The sequence below is a fragment of the Lepus europaeus genome, chromosome X (genome assembly GCF_033115175.1).
Source record: "Lepus europaeus isolate LE1 chromosome X, mLepTim1.pri, whole genome shotgun sequence".
Classification (NCBI taxonomy): domain Eukaryota; kingdom Metazoa; phylum Chordata; class Mammalia; order Lagomorpha; family Leporidae; genus Lepus; species Lepus europaeus.
In genome coordinates this window covers 61,244,479-61,253,814 of record NC_084850.1, presented here as the reverse complement: position 1 = coordinate 61,253,814, position 9,336 = coordinate 61,244,479, and the positions used below count along the sequence as shown (strand labels likewise).

Sequence of the window (9,336 nt, the reverse complement as noted above, 5' to 3'; positions counted from 1 at the left end):
CTGCAAAGGCGACCTTAGGAAGACCAAGGGCAAGGCCAGGAAAGCTAAGTGGTGCACAAGCCAGGAGGGTCCAGAGCAATGGCAGCAAACAGCCCTGGGGTGGGTTCCTGGGGAATTGGGTGCATTGGGCTTTGCAACAGCAGGAGCCGGGGCAGGCAGTCTCTCACAGCAGTGGAGATGTTGCTATCCGGCTATCGTTGCTTGTTGCCTTTCAACATTAGAGTCATCCAGCTAAGTCTCTGGCTCTGGTTCTGTGGTCACTAAGCAACCTCCTGATTAAAATGTGGCCCCACAGCGATCTGCCTATGGGGAGATAATGGGCTGGCTCACCAGCATGAGTAGTCCTTCTCTCTTGACCTTTCATTCTCACTGTAATGCTTTTTCAAAATGAAATATATTTGATTATGTCCTCTTATTACAAAGAGTAATATATGCTAATTATAGAAAATGTAGGAAAGCAGAAATGGGAGCACAAAGATCACCTATACTCCTACAACCCAGCACAAGTACTGTTAAGGCTTTCCTGTTAGTTCAGACGTTTTCATCCATATACATACTTGTAACATGATACACATGGTCATTTGTGTCTATTTGCCTTCAGTGTTCTAGATTTATTTTTCTTTTTGATTTAAAACTTGTTGGATTATGGGGCTTGCTCTGTGGCATAGTGGGTAAAGCCATCGCCTGCAGTGCCAGCATCCCATATGGGCACTGGTTCAAGTCCCAGCTACTCCACTTCCAATCCAGCTCTCTGCTATGGCCTGGGAAAGCTGTAAAGGATGGCCCAGGAGTTTGGGCCCCTGCACCCGCATGGGGGACTTGGAAGAAGCTCCTGGCTCCTGGCTTTGGATCAGTGCAGCTCAGGCCGTTGTGGCCATTTGGGAAGTGAACCAGCAGATGAAAGACCTCTCTTTCTCTCTCTGCCTCTCTGTAACTCTGCCTTTCAAATAAATAAATCTTTAAAAAATAAAATAAAATGTTTGATTATGCAAATGATATGCATACATTTTTGTAAAAGATTTTAACACAATACAGAATTTTTTTTTTTTTTTAGTGGGAGGTAAAATAGCAAGGTTTATTAAGAAGGAACATCTGTAAGGACGGATGGGCACCTCTCCAGACAGGACCTGAGAGAGAGTGCCCAGTCCCTCAGACTGGGGAGGGGGGGGGCTGCATGGGTGAGTGGAGAGTACACCTGGCCAGGCCAGGCCAGGCCAGGCGGGCAACTCAGCAAAGATGCAGAGAGCTGAGCGCACAGTCCAGTTGAGGCTGGGGGTTTTAAGGAGATGGGTCTTGCTTCCCCACCTCAGCTCCTCTTGGAACAAAGGGCTTTTTGGATGTAAATAGAAAAACTTCTCTTGAAGGTCTGAAACAAAGGACTTTATGGATGCAAATGTTATCAGACCTGAGGAAGGGAGCAGGGTGTTTGAGATGCAGATACTGGGCTGCACCTGGGAGATTGTGGAAGATTTATCAGGCAGGAAGCAGGAGGGGTGAGGGCCTCCACCTGGCAGGTTATCAGGTAAAAGGGGGCAGGGCAGGCAGGATGTGAAATCTGGGCTTCCTCTGAAACATTGTTAGGATGACTTTGAGATGCAGATGCATATAGATGTCTTCTCTTTAGGCCTGTCACACACACATAAGCTCATAACTGACTTCCTACCTAACAGAATTTTTTAAAAAAGATTTATTTATTTATTTGAAAGAGTTACACAGAGAGAGGAGAGGCAGAGAGAGAGAGAGAGAGGTCTTCCATCCGATAGTTCGCTCCCCAATTGGCTGCAATGGCCAGAGCTGCGCCAATCCGAAGCCAGGAGCCAGGAGCTTCTTCTGGGTCTCCTACGCGGGTACAGGGGCCCAAGGACTTGGGCCATTTTCTACTGCAATCCCAGGCCATAGCAGAGAGCTGGATTGAAAGTGGAGCAGCCAGGACTAGAACCGGCGCCCATATGGGATGGCGGCGCTTCAGGCCAGGGTGTTACCCGCTGCGCCACAGCGCCGGGCCCCACAATACAGAATTATATAGAGTAAAATGTGAAGAGCCCCTGAGCAACTCATCATAAATCACTTTGTATTTATCCTTGCAGTTCTTCTTCTGTGTCCTCGGAAATCTATCTCGCTATTATGAAAATAGAAGACTTAGGATTCTACCATCATATATTTTGATAACCTCTTGTTTTGTTTTAAGATTCTATCCTGCACATCTTCTGCCAATGAATACAATGAACAATATCATTTTAATGATCATATGCTATCCTACTGTGTGAATGCACCATGATTTAGTCAACCAATATTCTCTTGCTGAACGTTTAGGTTGTTTCCAATCTACTTTTATTACAAACAGCACTTCAATAAGCATCCTCCTGCATATACCGTCATGCCCATGAGTGATACCTTTCTTGGAATAAATTCTCCTGGGAAGCAGTTGAAGATCCAACTGACCTCCACAGCATATCAGTCTCCATCCCCACCACTCAGAGTATGGGGTGCTCATTTTCCTCAAGTCTCCTCTACAGTGGGTGTTTTTAAAATCATTGCCAATCTGCAAGCACATTGTTGCTTTAATTAGCATTTAAATTGTTCTGGAGATTTATTCATTTGTTTAACAAATGCGATTCAGGACTTGTTGTGTGCTAAACACTGTGTTAGGCATCGAAGATGCAATGATGAACAAAAATGGCCATGGATGTTGGCCTTATGGGACTTACAGTATAATGAAAGGCACAGACAACAATCAAATGGTACCACAAATAAAGGTAAAGTGGTAACTATGATAAGGGCCATGAAGGAGAAGTACAAAGAGCTCTGGGAGGGGCCGGCTCTGTGGCTCACTTGGTTAACCCTCCGCCTGCGGCGCCGGCATCCCGCGTGGGTGCCGGGTTCTAGTCCCAGTTGCTCCTCTTCCAGTCCAGCTCTCTGCTGTGGCCCGGGAGGGCAGTGGAGGATGGCCCAGGTGCTTGGGCCCTGCACCCGCATGGGAGACCAGGAGGAGGCACCTGCCTCCTGGCTTTGGATCAGCGTAGCTCTGGCCATAGTGGCCATTTGGGGAGTGAACCAACGGAAGGAAGACCTTTCTCTCTCTCTCTCTCTTTCTCTCACTGTCTAACTCTGTCAAATAAAAAAAGAGCTCTGGGAGCACAAAATTAAGGAGACAAAGGCCATCAGGGAAGGCTTTCCTAGGGGAATGATGATTCAGGGAGCAACTGAAGGGATGTTGGAGTCAGCAGGTGAAGCAGGTAGGGAAGCATCCCATGGTGAGTGTAGCATGTGTGGGGCCAGCATTATGGCATAGTGGGTTAAGCTGCTGCCTGTGATGCTGGCATCCCACATGGATACCAGTTTGAGGCTTGGCTGCTTCACTTTCAATTCAGCTCCCTGCTGATGTGGCTGGGAAAGCAGCGGACGATGGCCCAAGGGCTTGGGCTCCTGCACCCATGTGGGAGACCTGGAAGGAGCTCCTGGCTGCTGGTTTCAGCCTGGCCCAGCCCTGTCCATGGCAGCCATTTGGGGAGTGAATCAGCAGATAGAAGATGTCTGTTTCTCTCTGTGTGTCTCTCCCTCACTTTCTGTGAACCTGGCATTCAAATAAATTAATAAAAAAAAAACTTTTTTAAAAAAGAGAGCAGCATGTGGAAAGGTCCTGTGGTAGGAGGGAATACGACAGGGCACTTGAAAGCAGTTTATTGCACTTGCAGCCACAGTGATAAAAAGGATGGAGAGGTTAACAAGGGTCAGGACATTCAGAGCTGGTCAAGTGAATTAAGGATTTTGATCTTTATCTTAAGTTCAACTGGGAAGAATTGAAGTGTTTAAATCAAGGGAATCACATGGTCAGATTTGCAGTGTGAACAGATCACCGTGGCTCCAGCACCAAGCAAAGATTAGCAGGGAGCATGAGTGCCTGCAGGTAGACCATGCAAGAGGGCAGTAGTTAAAATGGGAGATGGCTCGGACCAGTGAGGTAGTCTAACTGACAGCAGCACGTGGACACAGACTCTGCTAGTTTCAGGACAGATATTATGGAACTAGGAATGCAGCCAAAAACAAACTGTCACCAAGTCCGGGCCTCTGCCCATCCGGGCCTCTCTTGAATCTACTTGATAAACCACATTCTGGCTCAGGCCTCATCCTTTCCTGCCCAGACTCTGCTCCAGATATTTCTGTGGCCTCCAGTCTTGCCTGCTCCAGCTTCTTTTCTGCACCTGTTACCACAGAAATTTTTAAAAATAGCAAATTTTTTGAGATATAATTCACATACCATGTGTGCAACTATCACGATGGGCTAATTTTAGTGTATTCTCATCACCTCAAAAAGCAATCCCATACCCATTAGCAGCCACTACCCACTCTCTTCCAACCCTGCCAGCCTTTGGTAACTACTAGTCTACTTTCTATGTCTACAGATTTCTCTATTCTAGATATTTCCTAAAATTAGAAGCATACAATATGTGGATTTTTTTGTGACTACCTTCTTTCATTTAGCATCATGTATTCAAGGCTAATCCGTATTGTAGCCGGTACCAGAATTCCATTGCTTTTTAAAGATTTATTTATTTATTTATTTATTTGAAAGTCAGAGTTACAGAGAAAGAGAGAGAGGGGGATCTTCCATTCATTGGTTCACTCCCCAGATGGCTACAATGGCCAGGGCTGGGCCAAGCCAAAGCCAGAAGCCAGGAGCTTCATCCGGTCTCCCACATGGGTGCAGGAGTCCAAGCACTTGGGCCATCTTCTATTGCTTTTCCCAGGCCATTAGCAGAGAGCTGGATTGGAAGTGGAGCAGCTGGGACACAAACTGGAACCCGTATGGGATGCCGGTGTTGTAGGTAGCGGCTTTACCTACTACACCACAACGCTGATCCCCTCCATTGCTTTTAAAAAAAATTTTTTTTTAAATTTATTTATTTGAAAGGCAGAGTTACAGGGAAAGAGTGTAGAGAGATCCAAAGAGAATCTTCCATCTCCTGACTCACTCCCCAAATGACTACAATCTTCAGGACTGGGCCGGGCCAAAGCCAGGAGCCAGGAGCTTCTGCTGAGTCTCCCACACACGTGCAGGGGCCCAAGCATGTGGGCCATCTTCCACTGCTTTCCCAGGCCATAGAAGAGAGTTAGATTGAAAGTGGAGCAGCCGCCTGCATGTTGCAGCCATTTGGGGAGTGAGTCAGTGGATGGAAGACCTCTCTCTCTCTCTCTCTCTCTCTCTCTCTCTGCCTCTGCCTCTCTGTAACTCTGCCTTTTAAATAAAATAAATATTTTTTAAAAAAAAGAGAGTGGAGCAGCCGGGACTTGAACCAGCATCCATATGGGATTCTAGTGCTATAGGCCACGGCTTAACCTTTTACACCACAGCCCTGGCCCCTCCATTGGCTTTTTGTTTTTATTTTTGTTTTTTAAAGATGTATTTATTTACATGAAAGGCAGAGTTACAGAGAGGCAGAGGCAGAGAGAGAGAGAGAGAGAGGTCTTCCATCTGCTGGTTCACTCCCCAGATGGCTGCAACGGCCATAGCTGCGCCAATCCAAAGCCAGGAGCCAGGAGCCTCTTCTGGGTCTCCCACACGGGTGCAGGGGCCCAAGCACTTGGGCCATCTTCCACTGCTTTCCCAGGCCATAGCAGAGAGCTGGATTGGAAGTGGAGCCGCCAGGACTAGAACCGCACCCATGTGGGATGCTAGCACTGTAGGCAGTGGCTTTACCCACTACACCACAGCGCCGGCCCCCTCCATTGGTTTTTATTGCAGAATAACATTCCAAGGTATGGATACATTTTATTTATCCATTCATCCATTGAGGGACATTTGGGTGTTTTGGCTTTTTGACTACCATGATTAATGCTGCTGTATTTGTGTACATGCATTTGTGTGGACATGGTTTAATTTCTCTTCAGAAAATACCCAGTAGAATTGATGGGTGACATGATAGCTCCATGCTTAATATTTGGAGGACTACCAAACTGTTTTTCTAAATGGTTGTGTCATGATACATTACCACTAGCTGTGAATGAGTGTTCCAGTATCTCCACATTTTTTTTCTTGAAGATTTATTTATTTATTTGAAAGGCAGAGTTACAGAGGTAGAGGCAGAGACAGAGAGGTCTTCCATCTGCTGGTTCACTCCCCAGATGGCCGCAATGGCTGGAGCTGCGCCAGGTGGAAACCAGGAGCCAAGAGCTTCATCCAGGTCTCCCATGTGGGTACAGGGGTCCAAGGGGGTCATCTTCCGCTGCCTTCCCAGGCGCATTAACGGGGAGCTGGATTGGAAGTGGAGCAGCAGGGACTTGAACTGGCAGTAATATGGGATGCTGGCACTGCAGGCGGTGGCTTAACCCACTACACCATAGCACCAGCCCCTCTACATTCTTGCCAGTACTTGTTACATCCATCCTACAAGGTATGAAGTGGTGTTTCACTGTGATTTTGATTTGCATTTTCTTGATAGCTAATGATAGTGAGAATCTTGTCAAAAGCTTTTAGACCAATTGTCTATCTTGTTTGGGGAAGTGTCTATTCAAATCTTTCTCATTTTGAAAATTGAGTTACTTTGCTTCTTATTTGTGAGTTACAAGAATTCCTTATCTATTTTAGTTACAAGTTTCTTATCAGATAAGTGATTTGCAAATATTTTCCCCCATCTGTGGGAAGTCTTTCTTGTTGGTATCCTCTAAGATACAAAAAATGGAGCCAGCACTGTGGCATAGAAGTTTAAGCCTCCACCTGCTGTGCTGGCATCCCATATGGGCACCAGTTCCAGTCCCAGCTGCTCCACTTCCAATCCAGTTTCCTGACGATGTGCACCTGGGAAGGCAGTGGAAGATGGCCCAAATCCCTGGGCCTCTGCACCTACATGGGGACACCTTGAAGAAGTTCCAGACTCCTGGCTTCGTTCTGGCCCAACTCCTGCCATATTGACCATTTGGGGAGTGAACCAGCAGATGGAAGATCTCTCTGTCTCTCCCTTTCTCTTTCTGTAACTCTACCTTTCAAATAAAGTAAATAAATCTTTTTTAAAAAGATACAAAAAATTTATTTTGGAAAAAAGGTTTATTTTCTTTATCTTTTTTTATTTGAAACAGTTACAGAGAGAGGTAGAGACACAGAGAGAGGTCTTTCATCACTGGTTCACTCCCCAAATGGCTGCAACAGCCGGAGCTGCGCCAATCCAAAGCCAGGAGTCAGGCACCTCCTCCCGGTCTCCCACGTGGGTGCAGGGGCCCAAGGACTTGGGCCATCCTCCACTGTTTTCCCAGGCCCATAGCTGAGAGCTGGATCGGAAGAGAAGCAGCTGGGACTCGAACTGGCGCCCATATGGGATGCCGGCGCTTCAGGCAAGGGCTTTAACCTGCTGTGCCACAGCGCCGGCCTCTATTTTCCTTATTTTGAAAGCCAGTTACAGAAACAGAGGGAGGGAGGGAGAGAGGGAGAGGGAGAGAGAGAGAAAATGAGAATCTTTCACCTGCTGGTTCATTTCCCAGATGGCCAAAATGGCTAGCGCCGGGCAAGGCTGAAGCCAGGAGCTTCATCCCGCTTTCCCACGTGGGTGGGTGTAGGGGCCCAGGGACTTCAGTAAGTCATCTTCCACTACTTTCCCTGGCACATTAGCAGGGAGCCAGGACTCTAACCTGTGCCCATGTGGGATGCTGGCATCACAGGCAGCGGCCTTACTTGCTGACCCCAAAATTTAAAGTTTGCAAAAGTTCAATGTATCTACTTTTTCTTTGTGCTTTTGGTGTTATATCTAAGAATCCATTGCTTAATACATGGCCACAAGGATTTACTCTTGTTTTCTTCTGAGAATGTTATAATTTTAGTTTTTACATTTAGATATTTGGCTCATTTTATATTATTTTTTTTTTTTTACCTGATGGAAGCCTTTATTCAGCCACATGTATGGTTCCGAGCCAGAGCTACAGAGCCAGCTCCTGGCCCTCCTGGTATCAGGACAACACGTCCAGGCTAGAGCTGCCCCTGAGGGGCTAGGGACCGAGGTATGGGCCATGGTCTGTGGCCAGTACTGTGCTGGGCAGTCCACGTGCCCAGAAACCATCTCGCCCTGGTGCTCAGATGTCTTTCTCCATCCAGAATACGGGGCAGCCCTTCAGGTCGCGATACTGCGTCCCCAGCCGTCTTTGTGAGGATGACACTGCTGAAGGCAAGGGTAAGGTGATCAGGGGCTCAGGTAGGGGAGGGGGTGGTGGCAATGGGGGTGCCTTGGGGCCTCTTGGGGCAGCTTGGGCAGTCAGGCTGGGAGCCTTACAGGGTCACCAAAGGGAAAGGGCCCTCGAGAAGGTACTGAGCAGGGTGGCCGGCAGCCAACGTCTGGGGAAGGCCAAGCCCCGTGTGGGTTTGCTCAGCCAGTAGCATAGCTAGACACAGAAGTGCAGTTTGCTGTGGGTGGTGAGGTGCAGCTTGCGGAAGTCTTGGGCTTAAGCAAAGACTCCCAGGCTCTCCATGAGGCAGCAGCCATAGCCATTGCCCCTCAGGGCCTGGGCCACCACCACTGTCTCCACTAGGAGGCTCTGGGGCTGACCCAGCACGCGCGACAGAAGGGCATGGCCCACCACAGTGGGGACTGCTTGCGGTGTGTAGCCGGGGCTCAGCAGCATCAGACAGAGGGGGAAGGCATCCGAGGACTGGCCCAGGGAGTGCAGGCAGGAGACACGGCTGTGGGCTGACCTCATCAATGAGGTCAGCAGTACCCAGGCTTCAGGGTCAACTCAGCCCAGCCAGGGTGGGGGTTGGGGTCTCCTCTGGCTACTGTTCAGGATCCAGGGCAAGCCCAACTGGGCCAGGACTGAGGGTCATCTCTGGATGGCATGTGGAATCCGGGGTCAGCTCAGCTAGCCTGGGGCTCAGGGTCGGTCTGGCTGGCGTGCAGGATCCAGGGTTAGCTTGCTCATATTGCATCTCAGGATCAACTCTGGCTGGCATGTAGGATCCAGAGTCAGCTCAGCTGGGCTGGTACTCAGGATCAGCTCCATCTGGTGTATAGGGTCAGGGATATGGATCAGTTTGGCTGGGCCAGGCCTGAGTCAGCTCTTGTCTCCATGTAGGAGCTGGGCTCAGCTGAGGCAGGTTGGGAGCCAAGACCAGCTCCTAACAGGCTGCAGGTGGCTCGGTGCTAGACTGAAGAGCAAAACTACAGTCTCCAGGAAGTAGCATTTCAGTAGGTTGGGGCAGGGAGGGGCTGATAGAGGTCATGGAACTGGGAAGTGGTAAGATATATAATATATATATGTATATATATATGTATATATATATATAATTCCACACTCACCTGATTGATGAGACCCTTCCCCTACATCTGAGGGCACTGACTCAGGTGGAGAGCAGGGTGC

The 9,336-nt window shown here is 48.5% G+C and overlaps 1 pseudogene; it reads right to left on the bottom strand.

Annotated features, from left to right (window-relative positions):
* Positions 1–8,058: 8,058 nt before the first annotated feature.
* Positions 8,059–9,018, bottom strand: LOC133753786 (N-alpha-acetyltransferase 80-like; annotated as a pseudogene).
* Between the last annotated feature and the right edge of the window lie 318 nt (positions 9,019–9,336).